Genomic DNA, 23,358 nt, shown 5'->3' with positions numbered 1-23,358 from the left:
AGTTCATCAAACCCTAATCAAAATTCACAAAAATCACAAATCATGTATTTGAAGTTTTCTTAATCAACCTACGCATCATAACGAAGCTAGTGATACTAGTAACACAATTAAAACATGAACTTTAACAATTTAACAACATTTAATCTTCTAAAATCAAAGATTAAGCAACCCCATTTTCAAGTGTTCAAACTAGTTACTCAAATCAACAAATCGAACAAACAAAACATATATTCATGTTATACACGAGCCATAGACACTAATTAACACTTTTATAATTCAAAAACATTAAGAACACAAAATCTAGTAATTTTAGAAAGTTACCCAATTGAGATGAAATTGGTATCAAGTCGAAGAGGATGAAGGGAGGATTCCAAATATGTAATTTATTTTGATGTTTGCTTCTTGATCCGGATTTAGATGATGAATTTAGGATTTGGATATTTGAGAGTAAAAATGGAAGTAATAAAAATGGTGAGAGGTGAATCAAATGAATGGGTGGTGGTGGTGGTGACTAGTTAACCAAATTTGGCCAAGTGCCAAGATTAGTCCCTCAAGTTTCAAGGTGGGTGCGAGAATTAACCAAACGAATATTTTTAAAACGCTCGAGTAACCGAGTGATGATATAATTAAATAGCGGGAATATTATGAACGTTAGTCAACGGAAACTACGAATATAAATAACGAAAGATATTTTTTTTTTTAAATAAAAAGACGGACGTTAAAATAATTTAACGGAAAAATGCGGGATGTTACACCAATGATCAGCTCTTAGCAGCCCATGTGAGTCACCTAACACATGTGGGAACCATCATTTGGCAACTAGCATGAAATATCTCATAAAATTACAAAAATATGAGTAATCAATCATGACTTAGTTACATGAAAACAAAATTACATATCCTTTATATCTAATCCATACACCAACGACCAAAAACACCTACAAACACTTTCATTCTTCAATTTTCTTCATCTAATTTATCTCTCTCAAGTTCTATCTTCAAGTTCTAAGTGTTCTTCATAAATTCCAAAAGTTCTAGTTTCATAAAATCAAGAATACTTCCAAGATTGCAAGTTTACTTCCAAGTTTTCTAAATCCATTCCAAGTAATCATCCAAGATCAAAAAACCTTTGTTACTTACAGTAGGTTATCTTTCTAATACAAGGTAATAATCATATTCAAACTTTAATTCAATTTCTATAACTATAACAATCTTATTTCGAGTGGAAATCTTACTTGAAATTGTTTTCGTGTCATGATTCTGCTTCAAGAACTTTCAAGCCATCCAAGGATCCTTTGAAGCTAGATCTATTTTTCTCATTTCCAGTAGTTTTATCCAAGGAACTTGAGGTAGTAATGATGTTCATAACATCATTCAATTCATACATGTAAAGCTATCTTATTCGAAGGTTTAAACTTGTAATCACTAGAACATAGTTTAGTTAATTCTAAACTTGTTGGCAAATAAAAGTTAATCCTTCTAACTTGACTTTTAAAATAAACTAAACACATGTTCTATATCTATATGATATGCTAACTTAATGATTTAAAACCTGGAAACACGAAAAATACCGTAAAACCGGATTTACGCCGTCGTAGTAACACCGCGGGCTGTTTTGGGTTAGTTAATTAAAAACTATGATAAACTTTGATTTAAAAGTTGTTATTCTGAGAAAATGATTTTTATTATGAACATGAAACTATATCCAAAAATTATGGTTAAACTCAAAGTGGAAGTATGTTTTCTAAAATGGTCATCTAGACGTCGTTCTTTCGACTGAAATGACTACCTTTACAAAAACGACTTGTAACTTATTTTTCCGACTATAAACCTATACTTTTTCTGTTTAGATTCATAAAATAGAGTTCAATATGAAACCATAGCAATTTGATTCACTCAAAACGGATTTAAAATGAAGAAGTTATGGGTAAAACAAGATTGGATAATTTTTCTCATTTTAGCTACGTGAAAATTGGTAACAAATCTATTCCAACCATAACTTAATCAACTTGTATTGTATATTATGTAATCTTGAGATACCATAGACACGTATACAATGTTTCGACCTATCATGTCGACACATCTATATATATTTCGGAACAACCATAGACACTCTATATGTGAATGTTGGAGTTAGCTATACAGGGTTGAGGTTGATTCCAAAATATATATAGTTTGAGTTGTGATCAATACTGAGATACGTATACACTGGGTTGTGGATTGATTCAAGATAATATTTATCGATTTATTTCTGTACATCTAACTGTGGACAACTAGTTGTAGGTTACTAACGAGGACAGCTGATTTAATAAACTTAAAACATCAAAATATATTAAAAGTGTTGTAAATATATTTTGAACATACTTTGATATATATGTATATATTGTTATAGGTTCGTGAATCAACCAGTGGCCAAGTCTTACTTTTCGACGAAGTAAAAATCTGTGAAAGTGAGTTATAGTCCCACTTTTAAAATCTAATATTTTTGGGATGAGAATACATGCAGGTTTTATAAATGATTTACAAAATAGACACAAGTACGTGAAACTACATTCTATGGTTGAATTATCGAAATCGAATATGCCCCTTTTTATTAAGTCTGGTAATCTAAGAATTAGGGAACAGACACCCTAATTGACGCGAATCCTAAAGATAGATCTATTGGGCCTAACAAACCCCATCCAAAGTACCGGATGCTTTAGTACTTCGAAATTTATATCATATCCGAAGGGTGTCCCGGAATGATGGGGATATTCTTATATATGCATCTTGTTAATGTCGGTTACCAGGTGTTCACCATATGAATGACTTTTATCTCTATGTATGGGATGTGTATTGAAATATGAAATCTTGTGGTCTATTGTTACGATTTGATATATAGGTTAAACCTATAACTCACCAACATTTTTGTTGACGTTTAAAGCATGTTTATTCTCAGGTGAATACTAAGAGCTTCCGCTGTTGCATACTAAAATAAGGACAAGATTTGGAGTCCATGTTTGTATGATATTGTGTAAAAACTGCATTCAAGAAACTGATTTCGATGTAACATATTTGTATTGTAAACCATTATGTAATGGTCGTGTGTAAACAGGATATTTTAGATTATCATTATTTGATAATCTACGTAAAGCTTTTTAAACCTTTATTTATGAAATAAAGGTTATGGTTTGTTTTAAAAATGAATGCAGTCTTTGAAAAACGTCTCATATAGAGGTCAAAACCTCGCAACGAAATCAATTAATATGGAACGTTTTTAATCAATAAAAACGGGACATTTCAGTTGGTATCCGAGCGTTGGTCTTAGAGAACTAGAAAATTTGCATTAGTGTGTCTTATCGAGTTTGTTAGGATGCATTAGTGAGTCTGGACTTCGACCGTGTTTTTTTTAAAAATGATTGCTTAACATTTTTGTTGGAAACTATATATTATTAACATGTATATATTATGTGATATATTAATCTCTTAACATGTTTGATATTGTGTGATAGATGTCTACCTCTAGCACAAATCCCATCGACTCACCTAATAATAACGAAGAGTCGAATATATATTGGACTGATTCACAAGTTTCCGAAGAAGAACCGGAAGAAGAATCAGAACCGGAAGAAGAATCAGAACCGAAAGAGGAGGAATCGGAGGAGGAAATAGAACCGGTGGGGGTAATAATAAAATGGTTAAGTAAAAGAAAATCCTCAACCAACCAACCAATGTTAATTATGGTCAATGGCGTTTCCGCCAAGGAAGCAAAATATTGGGAGGATTACCAATTCTCCGATGAATCGGATTCCGACGAGAATTCCGATGATGTTATAGAAATTACCCCAACTGAATTTAAAAAGGCAAAAGGAAATAATAAGAGAAAGGGCATAAAAATAGAGAAATCTAATTCCAACCCCGATGAACTTTATATGTATCGTCAACCCCCGAAGCCCTTAAGTTGTAACAATGACCCGGGAACCTCTAAACCACCAGGTTTTTCTAAACCGTTGTGGAAAACGACAACTCGTATTAGGGGAACATCATATATCCCTAGAAACTTGGCAAAACAAACCAAAACCGAAGAAGAAGAAGAAACGAGCGAGTCGGAATAAGATAGTTGTATTCGTGTGGTGTAATATATGTAATATAGTGTGCTTATGCTTTATGATATATGTAAAAATTGCTTGTATTAATAAGTATTTTTTTTTTATGAATCTAACTCTTGTCTATTTTACAGTATAAAAATACAAAATGGATAGACAACCCAATATTTTAAGAGACCTACCCGGAGACATGATTGATGAAATCTTGTCTAGAGTCGGTCAGAATTCTTCGGCACAACTATTTACGGCGAAATCAGTTTGTAAGACATTCGAAGAACGTTCCAAGAATGTCTTGGTTTATAAGAGACTTTCGTTTGAAAGATGTGGGATATCACATTGGGAAACCCATAAGTTGCGATGTGTTTACTTTGACGCATATATTGCGGGGAACCCAAATGCTATTTTACGCAACGGGTTAAGAAATTATTTTGACTCAATGTATCCGAATATAGGACTTCATGATTTAGAAAAAGCGGCTAACATGCAACATAAAGAAGCATGCTATGCTTACGGGTTAGTAATGTTCGCTTCTCACCAAAGTGAGAAAAAGAACATCGGGCTACAACTATTAAACAAAACGTTCCCACAAGTGACGGAGTTGGTAATTGGGGTAAGAAATGAGGATTTTAGGTTATTACGAGACTGTTGGTCATTACGTAACCCTCATCCCTTTGATGACGTTACAACACGTTGTCTTATTAACGGCCATAACAGTTATGTTCCACAAGACCAAGGATGGAAAGTAGTCCTAGTAAAACCAGAATGCATGACTTGTTTCTGGATGTATGAATTACGTGTCTTTATTGCCTTTGCTGAACGACTTGTGTACTAGCTAGAATTATCTTCACAACTATCTTGTATCAAAGTTATTGTGTGCTATATTTCATGCTTTATGTAAAATAAGCGGTATTGTAAGTTTGTAAAATATTGTATAAAAGTTTGAACGCGAAATATTATTATAATCAGTTTTTCATATAGAATTGTAGTAGTTGAATTGTATATTAGCTACTAAGTATGAACTTAACGGGTAGGTACTACCCGAATTTAAACTTATGAAACGCTAATATGAAGAAAAAGCTTTTATAAATGAGTTCATATTATGCTACGAAATACTATTAACTACTCTTAATATTCTGTATGATTAACTTGTTCCATTTGACTATTTTGAAGGAAATGGCACCGACTACTCGACACACCGTGAATATGAATGAAGAGGAATTCTGAAAGGACCCGTCCTAATCCATCCGGACGAAGTCCATATCGATTATAAACGATTCACATCAGTTGATTACATCGCGAGGTACTTGACCTCTATATGATACATTTTACAAACATTGCATTCGTTTTTGAAAAGACAATCTTTCATTACATCGAAATTTGACGGCATGCATATCATTTCATAATATATCTAACTATAATTGACTTAATTATAATCTTGATGAACTCAACGACTCGAATGCAACATCTTTTGAAATATGCCATGAATGACTCCAAGTAATATCTTTAAAATGAGCAAATGCACAGTGGAAGATTTCTTTAATACCTGAGAATAAACATACTTTAAAGTGTCAACCAAAAGGTTGGTGAGTTCATTAGTTTTACAGTATCATTCATTTTCATCATTTTAATAGACCACAAGATTTTCATTTCTCATAAATATACATCCCATGCATAGAGACAAAAATCATTCATATGGATTGAACACCTGGTAACCGACATTCACAATATGCATATAAGAATATCCCCATCATTCCGGGATCCTCCTTCGGACATGATATAAATTTCGAAGTACTAAAGCATCCGGTACTTTGGATGGGGCTTGTTGGGCCCGATAGATCTATCTTTAGGATTCGCGTCAATTAGGGTGTTTGTTCCCTAATTCTTAGATTACCAGACTAAAAAGGGGCATATTCGGTTTAATAATCCAGCCATAGAATGTAGTTTTAAGTACTTGTGTCTATTTCGTAAGACAGTTATAAAAGTAGCGCATGTATTCTCAGTCCCAAAAATATATATTGCAAAAGCATTTAAAAAGGGAGCAAATGAAACTCACGCATATAAATATTGTAAAACAGTTAATAAAGCATTTGCATGTATTCTCAGCCCAAAAACGTAAAGAGTAAAAAAGGGCAAATGAAACTCACCTAATGTATTTTGTAGTAAAAATACATATGACAATATTGAACAATGCAGGGTTGGCCTCGGATTCACGAACCTATATCATTTGGATATTTATTAATACACATAATTGTAACTGAACAAATTTATTTATTATATATTTAATTTATATATAATGTATGTTTAATTTGTGTATATTTTCATAATGGTTAATATTTATATAGTTATATTAATATATCCATATTTATATACATAATTGTTTTAATGTTATATTTAAAAATCGATAGTTTGTTATTTGTATGTATTTATATAAATAATATTAATAGGTTTGATATATATAGTTATGTGAAATTTTAATATAATTATAGTATATGTAACAAATATATTTTAGGTACGAAATATTTATCTGTTTAAAAGATAGTTTTGATAATAATAACGATTTACTAGTAATGATAACAATTTTACAAATAGTAATACTAATAATGATTTTGTTATTACTGGTACTTGTAATAATAGTAATGGAAATCTCATTAATAATAATAATCATATTACTTAATAATAATACTTATTTTGATAATAATATTATTAATAACAATAATAATAATTATAATTGTAACTAGGGTTATAATAATAATAACAAATGGTAACTAATACTTATACTAATAATAATAATAATAATAATAATAACTAGTAACTATTAATTAATATTAATAATAACTTGCAATAATAACATCAATTGATAACAATAATAATAGCAACATTCATAACAATAATAGTAATAATAATAATAATAATAATAATGATAACTATAATAATAATAAGGAAAATGAAGATATAAAAATGCATACCCTTTATAAGCTTTTTCTAAAAAAAATATCCCACGCCGGGGCTCGAACCCGCGACCTCTCAAATAATGCAAAGACCCACAACCATCAATCTACCACAGCTTTTCTGATTTATCTCAAATTTTATTTTTATATAACTCGATTTACTTATATGTCTTTTCTTCTTCTAAGGCCCAATATCAAATTCAAGTTCCCGGCCTAAAATCAAATCAGAGTTTATGTTCCACTTACACAAGATAAAAGAGTTTAGCTCGTCAGGAAAATAAACAGAAATGCTAAAATGGTGTTTGGGTTTTTGGATCACAAAAAAAAAAAATATAGCAACAACGGTTCAAGCTCATCAAATTGTAGCAACAAGTTTTTCGTTTCCCCTATTCTTTTATATCGATAGAAGCAACAAGTAAATCGTAGCAGCAACAGCCCCTTGGTCAAATGAGAAAAAAAAAATATAGCTGTGGCGGTTTTGTTTGAGGTTTAAATAAGCAGAACGAGAAAAAATTTGAGTGGAAACGGAAAACACTATAGAATGATCTCTGTACCATCATCTAAATATATCATTAACGGATTTTGTTGAGGTGTGATTCGAATAACAGGAAAAGCAATATGCATTTAGCAGAGTAGCAACATAAGCAATACCACAGCCACAAAATTTAATAGAAATCAGATAAACAGCAGGTAGAGTAGGTGGCTTACGGTGTTCATTTGGACATGATATATAGAAGCAGGTGGTATCAAGGGTTGTTCATGGTGGGTAATTAGCTATAAACAGCAGCAGCAGTGCATACGAAAACATAAATGACAAAATATCAAATTTATGATTAAGTTCGTTTCTGATGTTGATGTAAACACAAAAGTTACTTGAAAACATTCACCGAATACTCGACTAGCAGAATTAACACCTGAAAATCATCAATTTGATCCAATTGATTCATTTACCAAATTAGCTTGAAGTTTGACTTTGAGTTCTAGACCAAATTGTTGTTACTCAATCCGAATTGTTGCTTCGGGCAGCTTTAGTTGATGAATAAGAATCTGAAACGAGCTTCAATTGAATTATAACTAAATTGAATCATTCTGGAGATTACATGGGTGTAGCGATGAACACGAAGAAGAAAAAAAAATGATGAATTGAAGTTAGATTTCGAGAATAATGATCAACAAACATTTGATTGATGATAGAAGTCGAAAGATTTTTCTCATAACTTGAACTGGTTGATTTATAAGGGAAAAAGGGAGCTCGACCATGAATCACGAGCAGAGCAGGAGGGAAAGAAACAAAGATAAAAATAATTAATTAAACAGATAGTGATAAAAAATGCGTACAGATATATTTCTAATTTCCTGAATATATTATATTTAATATTATAAATTATTAAATTAAATTTAATAATGATATGTTAATATTAATCACGTTGCATTTAACAAGTTTACAGTAAGTCTAGGCACATATTAAAACAGTTTATATGGGTAAAATATATAACTGAGTCGTAATATCATTCTAAATTCTTTAACAGTTTATAATTAAAAGATTGACCTTAATAGATTAAATTTTGTTAACAGTTTAAGATTTTAGATTTTTATTACCTAATACCTAATAAGTGAATTCATATAATTAATAATTAATCTTAATCAGTAATAATATATAATAATATATTAATTATCATAATGTTAATAAAAATGATAATAATAACATTAATGATAATAATGAAAATAAGTTTAATTTTTAATAAAATCAATAATACTTACAATGATACTAATTTTATTAATTATGATAATGATAAAAAAAATAGTAATAATGCTAATACTTAATAATAATTTTTAATATAACACAATAATATTACTACCTTACAACATACCTATTTTAAATTCCAATGATTTTCTTATCAATATACACGAGAAGTTATGGTAAAGCACACGTTGAAAGTTAAGCATGAACCTCCACTGACTTTTGTCTATCGATAATTGGTACTTTGTTCTCACATGTAAATCACTTTACCATTCGTTCTGAATATTGTTAAAAAGGAAAGATCTCTCAAATCATAATGGGCCTCTCAATAGCGACTTATCATAATAACACAATACATCCGATAATTCAATCCTTTGCTAATATCTTTTAATTCTGTCTATAAATATATTAACTATATATTGAAACCATTACGTTCATGTAAAATGTTATACATCTAATACTTTGTTAATGTTTTCAATTAATATAATTATATGTTATATACACATATATACACATAAATGTTCGTGAATCGTCTAGTACAGTTAAAGGGTATTTGATTACATGAATATAATTCCAAAGTTTTCGAGACTCATCAATACAGACTTTGCTTATCGTGTCGGAAACATATAAAGATTAAAGTTTAAATTTGGTCAGAAATCTCCGGGTCATCACAGTACCTACCCGTTAAAGAAATTTCATCCCGAAATTTGAGTGAGGTGGTCATGACTAACAATAAAAATGTTTTCATGACAATTATGAGTTGATAAATTGAGTTTTATCATTATTGACTAATATAGATAAAACGATTCAATTAGGTGAAGCGTACGAATGATGCTGTTACAACACATTGAGATAGAGATTTAACTTTTGACGTAGTCACGGTGGAAATTAGAAAATAAGGTGTGTCTTAAATTTTGACGTTGTTTTGCTTGAATTCCGGAATTCAAGGGATTTAAAGAAAATCTTTGAAATCTAAAAGATTTGATTCTTCGGCGAATAAGGAAATTAAGATCTCTATAATTAAATACGGTGATCTGCCTTGATTACTCTGTCTGATATTTTCATTATAAATTTTACCTTTTTTGTTCCATTAATTTTCACCACTTCAATACTCAATTCTCAAATTCAAAGATTGTGAAAATGCTTAATCCAGTTCTGATCCTTGTCCTTATCCTGATTATCGCAACCATCATTCTCCTTTTCCAACTTCCACCAGAGGAATCCGTTTTTTTCTACTATGCTTTAGGGATTATTGTATTTATAATCCTCCCGTGTCTTTATATTGCTATACGCACTAATATCCACGGTTTGTAATTTCGGTGTTGTTGTTGGGCTTTATATCTTCCCTTATATTTCGATGTCCATGTTTATGTTCTTCTATAATCATTGTCATCCACAGTTAATACTCTCTCCAATTTACTGTGATTTATACTCCCATTTTTATTTCAGATCATCATTCTTTTGTTTTCTCTTTCCGACTTTATATCAAGCGAATAATGGTCCAGAATTCGTAAGTATGTCATTTAGAATGAACTTAATGTTCTAATTAAGAAAGAACATAATCGAACGATTTGATTTGTCAAATTACCAAAATCACTGAAAATAGAACTATCAAGAATATATTTTCTTGATATGTTCAGAAATTAATCAGAATGAAAGAGTTATGTAACATGGCACGTGGTGACGTTATAATCTGTGAATCATCACATTCCATAAAAACTCAGCATGACTTACTGTAATATAATCACGTTGATCAAGTGTCATTATATTATACTAACTCATGCATCAGTTTCCAACATTACTTCAATAACATTCATATTTTAAGCTCGAAAGTTTACAGAATATAGAAACTAACAGTTTCTATATGATGTAATACTGATAGCACGAAGAGATTAATCATTTCAAATAAGATTAGTCATGAAAATATATTCAGAAATATCGAGGATATTTATAATGAAAGATACGATAATATCTCGGAATATCAAAGATCAGAGGATGATAGAAACTATTGTCCGCAAGGGTTTAGAGTAAGGAGTAGGATATTTACTAAAGACTTTAGCAGACATTGAATCATTTGGATTCTTTGAATTCAAACTTATTCTTTGTGATTTGTCCACGGTTTCTTCATAGTTTAGCATAATCTGCTTTTCGGTACTAAATTTTCTCTTGAATGTTTCCAATATAATGATACACAGGAAGCACGAAGAGGTATATAATTTCGGACGAGAATATTTATGAAAATATCCTCAGAAATATCAAGATATTGATGATGATATTTTGGAATTTCTAAGTTCGATGGTTGATGGAGAAAGATTTTTCCGCAAGATTTTAACATGACTTCGGAGCAAGATATTCTCTAAAGATTTCAACGGATCCAGAATTATCTGGATTATTTGAATATAGGGTATGGTCCTTGTATTTGTCCTTGGTCTCCTTCATGGGTAACTCTATCTGTTTTCCAGTTCCAACGTTTCTGAGCTTTTCCAACATATTATTCTTTATCATCAAACTTCCGACGACTAAAGTCGTTTACGGTTGCCTACAGTTTCTGCTGCTTCATTCTGCTTTTTCAACATTTAGAGTATTGATTTGTAGATTGAGTGCTTTTCAGAATTTCAGATGAAAGATCATAATTCTAAGAGATGAATGTTATACATATAACTGTTGATGTAGATATGCTGTGAGTTTTTAAAGTACTGATTGCTGATTCCCGGTAATTGGTATGTCAGTTCTCGTTACAAGATGCGGATGAATACATGATGAGACTTCAATAGATAAATATAGTGATTTGTCGGAGAGATTTAAACCAAGGAGCAACGTGGTTGTTGGTACATCTGCTGGTGATGTGGTGGAATATAAAAGGTTCCCCAGTAACGATAAAAGAGCACACATATATATCAAGGTTATAATAAGGTTGTTTCGAACGAAAAGTCGAAGTTGACTTGCTAGAGCTGTGACAAAATTGACTAATTTTGGAAAGGAATTGTAAAGTTATTTTTGGTAATAACAATGCCAAAAAATTTAACACAAATATGTGTTTAACGTTTACTCAGGTTCCGAGTGTTTTCAGGTGCATAACTATATGCATTAACCTTTTCTTCCGTAGATAAAGTGCGGTTGGTTCATCCTCTCGATTGAGGTGTTTTCAAGAATCATGAAAGGTTTGAACACAGACTGGAATTGTCAAGATACAAATGAGGTTTAAGATTAAATCAGGTGGCAACTTGAAAAAATGTTTAGTTTCATATGTTATATTCAATATTTCAATTCATTTTAATTGTCCAATGTTATTAGTCCACGGTCGATAGTCCACAGTTGACAGTTCAATAATTCATACATAGTTTAATATATAATATTCGAATTAATTAATTCATATCGTGACCCGTGTACATGTCTCAGACTCGATCACAACTCAAAGTATATATATTATTTGAGAATCAATCTCAACCCTGTATAGAGAACTCGATCATTACTGCATATAGAGTGTCTATGGTGATTCCAAATAATATATATAGATGCGTCGATATGATATGTCAAAACCTTGTATACGTGTCCCAACATTTAAAGAGCGTAAAATAAATAACAGAAATTAAATGACGATAAATAAAGTGCGTAAAGTAAATAACAAAAATTAAATGACGATAAATAAAATTGCGAGAATGTAAATTGCGATAATTAAATTGCGATAAATAAAATGTAATCAGTTAGCTAGGAACAATTAGCTAGGAACAGTTAGCGTGGATTCTTAACAAAATTCCTCATAGTTAATTTGTCTGTTTCTAACAAATTTTATTTTGTCAAATGTTTTCTTCATTATGCCTCTTGTTGGATTCTGATAAGTCAAAATCCAAATATGAAATTGGATAAAAATGGTTATTAGACGGTGAACGGATACGTATACCTGTGGATGTAAGTAGGATAGTAAATGACTGTTGAATCAGATTCGAAGAACGTACAATGTAACTTATTAATGTGAAATCTTAAATATCCCTCGGGTATTACCTACCCATTAAAATATTTTCACCATTAACAGTTTGTACAAAAGAATTTTTAATTACAATCTTTATGAAAATATATATACATATATATTTTCTTCAGATGTAATCATGGATTTAATGAGTAGATAAAATATTAAACTCATTTGATTTACCGTTAGATCTAGAATATATAATCTCTAGAACATTAGAGATTACATAATCACCATGTCGAACGAAGATAAATGATGTAGAACATCATGTTGAACGATGATTATACTCGAGGTACAGAATGAGATGTTGAGGCATGTGATATTGAAACTTGGGTTGTTGGTGGTACTGGTATTGATGTTGGTGGTACTATTGGTGCCGGTGATGTTGCTGAAGCTGGTACGTTTTACACCATACTTTTCAAGGCTACAACTCGGGTGCGAAGCTCGTTGGCTTCTTCGATTACTCCGGGATGATTGGCGGTTGAAACAAGCGGATGAATAAGGTTTAGAATTTTAGATAGAATATAATCGTGGCGAGATATTTAGGAAATGAGAGTGAAAATGGTGTTTCGGATTGGTTCGCCGGTGAATGCTTCAGATTCTTCTCCCAGAGGACAACATGGTGGATGAAAGGGATCGCTTCTTCTTGTCTCCAATGATTAAGTAGACTATGAACCCATCCCCAATTCATCCAGAATTGAAGATGACTAGTTGGTTGATTCATTCTGATTATACTGCTTTCGGAGCTCGAGTGGAAATTCATATCGGAATAGCTGTCGGAATAACTATCGGGATAGCTATCGAAATCTGAGGGACTCAAACTGGTTGAGGGATTCATCTCGTACGATCAGATGAAGGACTTTCGATAAGAAATGGATTATAGGATGTATATTAGTATCCTGCAATACATAATTTACATATGCATATAAAATACTAACATCTCATAAATTAAGGAGGAATCTACGGAATCTGTCAGGCAAATGTAACAATAACAGATACGCTAAGATATGAATTAGCAGATACGCTAAGATATAAATTAGCAGATACGCTAAGATATGAATTTTGTCTATACACTATTCATGCAATCATTGCAGTATGATGTGTCTAGACTATGAATAATAAGCAAGTGATTCCCCAAGATTGATAAGCAGGTAATTTTCGACACGAAATGATAAGCAAAACTTTTGACATGCAGACATGGTCGAAGTCCAGACTCACTAATGCATCATATCGACTATCAGTTAGACACACTAATGCAAGACCTGGTTCGCTAAGACCAACGCTCTGATACCAACTGAAAGGACCCGTCCTAATCCATCCGGACGAAGTCCATATCGATTATAAACGATTCACATCAGTTGATTACATCGCGAGGTACTTGACCTCTATATGATACATTTTACAAACATTGCATTCGTTTTTGAAAAGATAATCTTTCATTACATCGAAATTTGACGGCATGCATATCATTTCATAATATATCTAACTATAATTGACTTAATAATAATCTTGATGAACTCAACGACTCGAATGCAACGTCTTTTGAAATATGCCATGAATGACTCCAAGTAATATCTTTAAAATGAGCAAATGCACAGTGGAAAATTTCTTTAATACCTGAGAATAAACATACTTTAAAGTGTCAACCAAAAGGTTGGTGAGTTCATTAGTTTATCAGTATCATTCATTTTCATCATTTTAATAGACCACAAGATTTTCATTTCTCATAAATATACGTCCCATGCATAGAGACAAAAATCATTCATATGGATTGAACACCTGGTAACCGACATTCACAATATGCATATAAGAATATCCCCATCATTCCGGGATCCTCCTTCGGACATGATATAAATTTCAAAGTACTAAAGCATCCGGTACTTTGGATGGGGCTTGTTGGGCCCGATAGATCTATCTTTAGGATTCGCGTCAATTAGGGTGTTTGTTCCCTAATTCTTAGATTACCAGACTAAAAAGCGGCATATTCGGTTTAATAATCCAGCCATAGAATGTAGTTTTAAGTACTTGTGTCTATTTCATAAGACAGTTATAAAAGTAGCGCATGTATTCTCAGTCCCAAAAATATATATTGCAAAAGCATTTAAAAAGGGAACAAATGAAACTCACGCATATAAATATTGTAAAACAGTTAATAAAGCATTTGCATGTATTCTCAGCCCAAAAACGTAAAGAGTAAAAAAGGGCAAATGAAACTCACCTAATGTATTTTGTAGTAAAAATACATATGACAATATTAAACAATGCAGGGTTGGCCTCGGATTCACGAACCTATATCAATTGGATATTTATTAATACACATAATTGTAACTGAACAAATTTATTTATTATATCTTTAGTTTATATATAATGTATGTTTAATTTGTGTATATTTTCATAATGGTTAATATTTATATAGTTATATTAATATATCCATATTTATATACATAATTGTTTTAATGTTATATTTAAAAATCGATAGTTTGTTATTTGTATGTATTTATATAAATAATATTAATAGGTTTGTTATATATAGTTATGTAAAATTTTAATATAATTATAGTATATGTAACAAATATATTTTAGGTACGAAATATTTATCTGTTTAAAAGATAGTTTTGATAATAATAACGATTTACTAGTAATGATAACAATTTTACAAATAGTAATACTAATAATGATTTTGTTATTACTGGTACTTGTAATAATAGTAATGGAAATCTCATTAATAATAATAATCATATTACTTAATAATAATACTTATTTTGATAATAATATTATTAATAACAATAATAATAATTATAATTGTAACTAGGGTTATAATAATAATAACAAATTGTAACTAATACTTATACTAATAATAATAATAATAATAATAACTAGTAACTATTAATTAATATTAATAATAACTTGCAATAATAACATTAATTGATAACAATAATAATAGCAACATTCATAACAATAATAGTAATAATAATAATAATAATAATAATAATAATAATAATAATAATAATAATAATAATAATAATAATAATAATAATAATAATAATGATAACTATAACTATACTAATAATAAGGAAAATGAAGATATAAAAATGTATACCCTTTATAAGCTTTTTCTAAAAAAAATATCCCACACCGGGGCTCGAACCCGCGACCTCTCAAATAATGCAAAGACCCACAACCATCAATCTACCACAGCTTTTCTGATTTATCTCAAATTTTATTTTTATATAACTCGATTTACTTATCTGCCTTCTCTTCTTCTAAGGCCCAATATCAAATTCAAGTTCCCGGCCTAAAATCAAATCAGAGTTTATGTTCCACTTACACAAGATAAAAGGGTTTAGCTCGTCAGGAAAATAAACAGAAACGCTAAAATGGTGTTTGGGTTTTTGGATCACAAAAAAAAATATAGCAACAACGGTTCAAGCTCATCAAATTGTAGCAACAAGTTTTTCGTTTCCCCTATTCTTTTATATCGACAGAAGTAACAAGTAAATCGTAGCAGCAACAGCCCCTTGGTCAAATGAGAAAAAAAAAATATATAGCTGTGGCGGTTTTGTTTGAGGTTTAAATAAGCAGAACGAGAAAAAATTTGAGTGGAAACGGAAAACACTATAGAATGATCTCTGTACCATCATCTAAACATATCATTAACGGATTTTGTTGAGGTGTGATTCAAATAACAGGAAAAGCAATATGCATTTAGCAGAGTAGCAACATAAGCAATACCACAGCCACAAAATTTAATAGAAATCAGATAAACAGCAGGTAGAGTAGGTGGCTTACGGTGTTCGTTTGGACATGATATATAGAAGCAGGTGGTATCAAGGGTTGTTCATGGTGGGTAATTAGCTATAAACAGCAGCAGCAGTGCACACGAAAACATAAATGACAAAATATCAAATTTATGATTAAGTTCGTTTCTGATGTTGATGTAAACACAAAAGTTACTTGAAAACATTCACCGAATACTCGACTAGCAGAATTAACACCTGAAAATCATCAATTTGATCCAATTGATTCGTTGACCAAATTAGCTTGAAGTTTGACTTTGAGTTCTAGACCAAATTGTTGTTACTCAATCCGAATTGTTGCTTCGGGCAGCTTTAGTTGATGAATAAGAATCTGAAACGAGCTTCAATTGAATTATAACTAAATTGAATCATTCTGGAGATTACATGGGTGTAGCGATGAACACGAAGAAAAAAAAAATGATGAATTGAAGTTAGATTTCGAGAATAATGATCAACAAACATTTGATTGATGATAGAAGTCGAAAGATTTTTCTCATAACTTGAACTGATTGATTTATAAGGGAAAAAGGGAGCTCGACCATGAATCACGAGCAGAGCAGGAGGGAAAGAAATAAAGATAAAAATAATTAATTAAACTGATAGTGATAAAAAAAATGCATACAGATATATTTCTAGTTTCCTGAATATATTATATTTAATATTATAAATTATTAAATTAAATTTAATAATGATATGTTAATATTAATCACGTTGCATTTAACAAGTTTACAGTAAGTCTAGGCACATATTAAAATAGTTTATATGGGTAAAATGTATAACTGAGTCGTAATATCATTCTAAATTCTTTAACAGTTTATAATTAAAAGATTGACCTTAATAGATTAAATTTTGTTAACAGTTTAAGATTTTAGATTTTTATTACCTAATACCTAATAAGTGAATTCATATAATTAATAATTAATCTTAATCAGTAATAATATATAATAATATATTAATTATCATAATGTTAATAAAAATGATAATAATAACATTAATGATAATAATGAAAATAAGTTTTATTTTTAATAAAATCAATAATACTTACAATGATACTAATTTTATTAATTATGATAATGATAAAAATAAAAATAATAGTAATAATGCTAATACTTAATAATAATTTTTAATATAACACAATAATATTACTACCTTACAACATACCTATTTATATGGAATGAATATTATAAAAATATATATATATATATATATATATATATATATATATATATATATATATATATATATATATATATATATATTATTTTACATTTTAAATTCCAATGATTTTCTTATCAACATACACGAAAAGTTATGGTAAAGCACACGTTGAAAGTTAAGCATGAACCTCCACTGACTTTTGTCTAACTATCGATAATTGGTACTTTGTTCTCACATGTAAATCACTTTACCATTCGTTCCGAATATTGTTAAAAAGGAAAGATCTCTCAAATCATAATGGGCCTCTCAATAGCGACTTATCATAATAACACAATACATCCGATAATTCAATCCTTTGCTAATATCTTTTAATTCTGTCTATAAATATATTAACTATATATTGAAACCATTACGTTCATGTAAAATGTTATACATCTAATACTTTGTTAACGTTTTCAATTAATATAATTATATGTTATATACACATATATATATACACATAAATGTTCGTGAATCGTCGAGTACAGTTAAAGGGTATTTGATTACATGAATATAATTCCAAAGTTTTCGAGACTCATCAATACAGACTTTGCTTATCGTGTCGGAAACATATAAAGATTAAAGTTTAAATTTGGTCGGAAATCTCCGGGTCATCACAAATTCCGTACTTTTCTAGCTTCAAACATAGCCGCAGTACAGGCTGCGCTACATACCAACAATAACCTTGGATCTAGCAGTACAAGAAATCGTGTAGGATGCACCTACAACGAATTCACGGCCTGCAAACCTTTGGAATTTGATGGAACCGAAGGACTGATCGGATTGAAACGGTGGACCGAGAAGGTCGAATCGGTGTTTGCCATAAGTAAGTGTACTGAAGAGGACAAAGTGAAGTACGCTACGCATACCTTCACAGGTTCTGCGTTAACATGGTGGAATACCTATCTAGAGCAAGTGGGACAAGATGATGCGTACGCACTACCGTGGTCAGCATTCAAGCACTTGATGAACGAGAAGTACCGTCCCAGAACCGAGGTCAATAAGCTCAAGATAGAACTTAGAGGGTTACAAACCCAAGGATTTGATATTACCACGTACGAAAGACGATTCACGGAATTGTGCCTATTGTGTCCGAGAGCGTTCGAAGATAAGGAAGAGAAGATCGACGCGTTTGTGAAAGGATTACTGGAAAGAATCCAAGAAGATATAAGTTCACACGAGTCCGCCTCCATACAACAGGCATGTAGAATGGCTCACAAACTAGTGAACCAGATTGAGGAAAGAATTAAAGAACAGACGGCTGAAGAGGCCAATGTGAAGCAAGTCAAAAGAAAGTGGGAGGAAAACGGTGATAAGAATCACCAATACAACAACAACAGCAATTACAATAATAATCGCAACAATTATCCCAACAATCGCAACATCAATCGCAACTACAACAAACGGCCCAACAACAACAACAACAACAACAACAACAGCAGCAACTATAACAATCATCCCAACAACAATAACAACCGCAACAACAATAACAATCAGAAGCAGCTATGCCAAAGGTGTGAAAAGTATCACTCGGGGTTCTGCACCAAATTTTGCAACAAGTGTAAAAGAAATGGTCATAGCGCGGCGAAGTGTGAGGTCTACGGACCAGGGGTTAACAGAACGAAAGGAACAAATGGTGTCGGAACGAGTAATGGCAGAGCAAGTAGTGTCGGAGCAAGTTATGCCAATGTAGTTTGTTATAAATGTGGAAAACTGGGCCACATTATTAGAAATTGCCCAAACCAGGAGAACACGAATGGACAAGGCCGCGGAAGAGTTTTCAATATTAATGCGGCAGAGGCACAGGAAGACCCGGAGCTTGTTACGGGTACGTTTCTTATTGACAATAAATCTGCTTACGTTTTATTTGATTCGGGTACGGATAGAAGCTATATGAGTAGAGATTTTTGTGCTAAATTAAGTTGTCCATTGACGCTGTTGGATAGTAAATTTTTACTCGAATTAGCAAACGGTAAATTAATTTCAGCAGATAATATATGCCGGAATCGAGAAATTAAACTGGGTAGCGAAATATTTAAGATTGATTTGATACCAGTAGAGTTAGGGAGTTTTGATGTAATAGTTGGCATGGACTGGCTGAAGAAGGTGAAAGCAGAGATCGTATGTTATAAAAATGCAATTCGCATTGTACGAGAAGAAGGAGAACCCTTAATGGTGTACGGAGAAAAGGGCAACATGAAGCTACATCTTATTAGTAATTTGAAGGCACAAAAACTAATAAGAAAAGGTTGCTATGCTGTTCTAGCACACGTCGAGAAAGTACAAACTGAAGAAAAGAGCATCAATGATGTTCCCGTCGCAAAAGAATTTCCCGATGTATTTCTGAAAGAATTACCGGGACTACCTCCACATCGATCTATTGAATTTCAAATAGATCTTGTACCAGGAGCTGCACCAATAGCTCGTGCTCCTTATAGACTCGCACCCAGCGAGATGAAAGAACTGCAAAGCCAACTGCAAGAACTATTAGAATGTAGTTTCATTCGACCAAGCACATCACCATGGGGAGCTCCTGTTTTGTTTGTCAAGAAGAAGGATGGTACATTTAGGTTGTGTATTGACTACAGAGAGTTGAACAAACTTACCATCAAAAACCGTTATCCACTGCCGAGAATTGACGACTTATTTGATCAACTACAAGGCTCGTCGGTTTATTCAAAGATCGATTTACGTTCTGGATATCATCAAATGCGAGTAAAGGAGGATGATATTCCAAAAACTGCTTTTAGGATGCGTTATGGTCATTACGAGTTTATGGTTATGCCGTTTGGATTAACTAACGCACCAGCTGTGTTCATGGACCTTATGAACCGAGTGTGTGGGCCATATCTTGACAAGTTTGTCATTGTTTTCATCGATGACATACTTATTTATTCAAAGAATGATCAAGAGCACGAAGAACATTTGAGAAAAGTGCTAGAAGTATTGAGGAAAGAAAAACTGTACGCTAAGTTTTCAAAGTGTGCATTTTGGTTGGAAGAAGTTCAATTCCTCGGTCACATAGTGAACAAAGAAGGTATCCAGGTGTACCCGGCAAAGATCGAAACCGTTGAAAAGTGGGAAACCCAAAAACTCCGAAGCATATACGTCAATTTTTAGGATTGGCTAGTTACTACAGAAGATTCATCCAAGATTTCTCCAAAATAGCAAAACCCTTGACTGCATTAACGCATAAAGGGAAGAAATTTGAATGGAAGGATGAACAAGAGAAGGCGTTTCAATTATTGAAGAAAAAGCTAACTACGGCACCTATATTGTCATTGCCTGAAGGGAATGATAATTTTGTGATTTATTGTGACGCATCAAAGCAAGGTCTCGGTTGTGTATTAATGCAACGGACGAAGGTGATTGCTTATGCGTCTAGACAATTGAAGATTCACGAGCAAAATTATACGACGCATGATTTGAAATTAGGCGCGGTTGTTTTTGCATTAAAGACTTGGAGGCACTACTTATATGGGGTCAAATGTATTATATATACCGACTACAAAAGTCTTCAACACATATTTAATCAGAAACAACTGAATATGAGGCAGCGTAGGTGGATTGAATTGTTGAATGATTACGACTTTGAGATTCGTTACCACCCGGGGAAGGCAAATGTGGTAGCCGACGCCTTGAGCAGAAAGGACAGAGAACCCATTCGAGTAAAATCTATGAATATAATGATTCACACTAACCTTACTACTCAAATAAAGGAGGCGCAACAAGGAGTTTTAAAAGAGGGAAATTTAAAGGATGAAATACCCAAAGGATCGGAGAAGCATCTTAATATTCGGGAAGACGGAACCCGGTATAGGGATGAAAGAATTTGGGTACCAAAATTTGGAGATATGAGAGAAATGGTACTTAGAGAAGCTCATAAAACCAGATACTCAATACATCCTGGAACGGGGAAGATGTACAAGGATCTTAAGAAACATTTTTGGTGGCCAGGATGAAAGCCGATATTGCTAAATATGTAGGAGAATGTTTGACGTGTTCTAAGGTCAAAGCTGAACATCAGAAACCATCAGGTCTACTACAACAACCTGAAATCCCGGAATGGAAATGGGAAAACATTACCATGGATTTCATTACTAAATTGCCAAGGACTGCAAGTGGTTATGATACTATTTGGGTAATAGTTGATCGTCTCACCAAGTCAGCACACATTCCTGCCAATAAGAGAAGATGACAAGATGGTGAAGTTAGCACGACTGTATTTGAAGGAAGTCGTCTCCAGACATGGAATACCAATCTCTATTATCTCTGATAGGGATGGCAGATTTATTTCAAGATTCTGGCAGACATTACAGCAAGCATTGGGAACTCGTCTAGACATGAGTACTGCCTATCATCCACAAACTGATGGGCAGAGCGAAAGGACGATATAAATGCTTGAAGACATGCTACGAGCTTGTGTTATTGATTTCGGAAACAGTTGGGATCGACATCTACCGTTAGCAGAATTTTCCTACAACAACAGCTACCATTCAAGCATTGAGATGGCGCCGTTTGAAGCACTTTATGGTAGAAAGTGCAGGTCTCCGATTTGTTGGAGTGAAGTGGGGGATAGACAGATTACGGGTCAGGAGATAATACAAGAAACTACCGATAAAATCATCCAAATTCAACAAAGATTGAAAACCGCCCAGAGTCGACAAAAGAGCTACGCGGACAGTAAAAGAAAAGATATAGAGTTTGAAATTGGAGAAATGGTCATACTTAAGGTTTCACCTTGGAAAGGCATTGTTCGATTTGGTAAACGGGGGAAACTAAATCCAAGGTACATTGGACCATTCAAGATTATAGATAGTGTCGGACCAGTAGCTTACCAACTGGAGCTACCTCAACAACTCGCGGCTGTACATAACACTTTCCATGTCTCAAATTTGAAGAAATGTTTTGCTAAAGAAGATCTCACTATTCCGTTGGACAAAATCCAAATCAATGAAAAACTTCAATTCATTGAAGAACCCGTCGAAATAATGGATCGTGAGGTTAAGAGACTTAAACAAAACAAGATACCGATTATTAAGGTTCGATGGAATGCTTGTAGAGGACCCGAGTTCACCTGGGAGCGTGAAGATTAGATGAAGAAGAAATACCCGCATTTATTTCCAGAAGATACGTCAACACCTCCAACTGCTTAAAATTTCGGGACGAAATTTATTTAACGGGTAGGTACTGTAGTGACCCGAACTTTTCCATGTTTATATATATATTAAATGAAATTGTTATTTACATTATTAAGTGTTTCCAACATGTTAAGCAATCAAACTTATTAAGACTTGATTAATTGAAATAGGTTTCATATAGACAATTGACCACTCAAGTTGACCGGTGATTCACGAACGTTAAAACTTGTAAAAACTATACGATGACATATATATGGTTATATATATAGTTAACATGATTTTATTATAAGTATGTATCTCATTAGGTATTTTAACAATGAGTTATATACATAAAAATGAGACTATTAATTTAAGAAACTCGAAAACGATATATATAACGATTATCTTTATAACAACGTCTTACTAGGTACATATGAATCATATTAAGATATTGATACACTTGGTTAATTATGTTAAATGATAAGTAAATATATTATTAAGTGT

Source organism: Rutidosis leptorrhynchoides, chromosome 3 (genome assembly GCF_046630445.1).
Source record: "Rutidosis leptorrhynchoides isolate AG116_Rl617_1_P2 chromosome 3, CSIRO_AGI_Rlap_v1, whole genome shotgun sequence".
Classification (NCBI taxonomy): Eukaryota; Viridiplantae; Streptophyta; class Magnoliopsida; order Asterales; family Asteraceae; genus Rutidosis; species Rutidosis leptorrhynchoides.
This window is presented reverse-complemented; position numbering follows the sequence as displayed.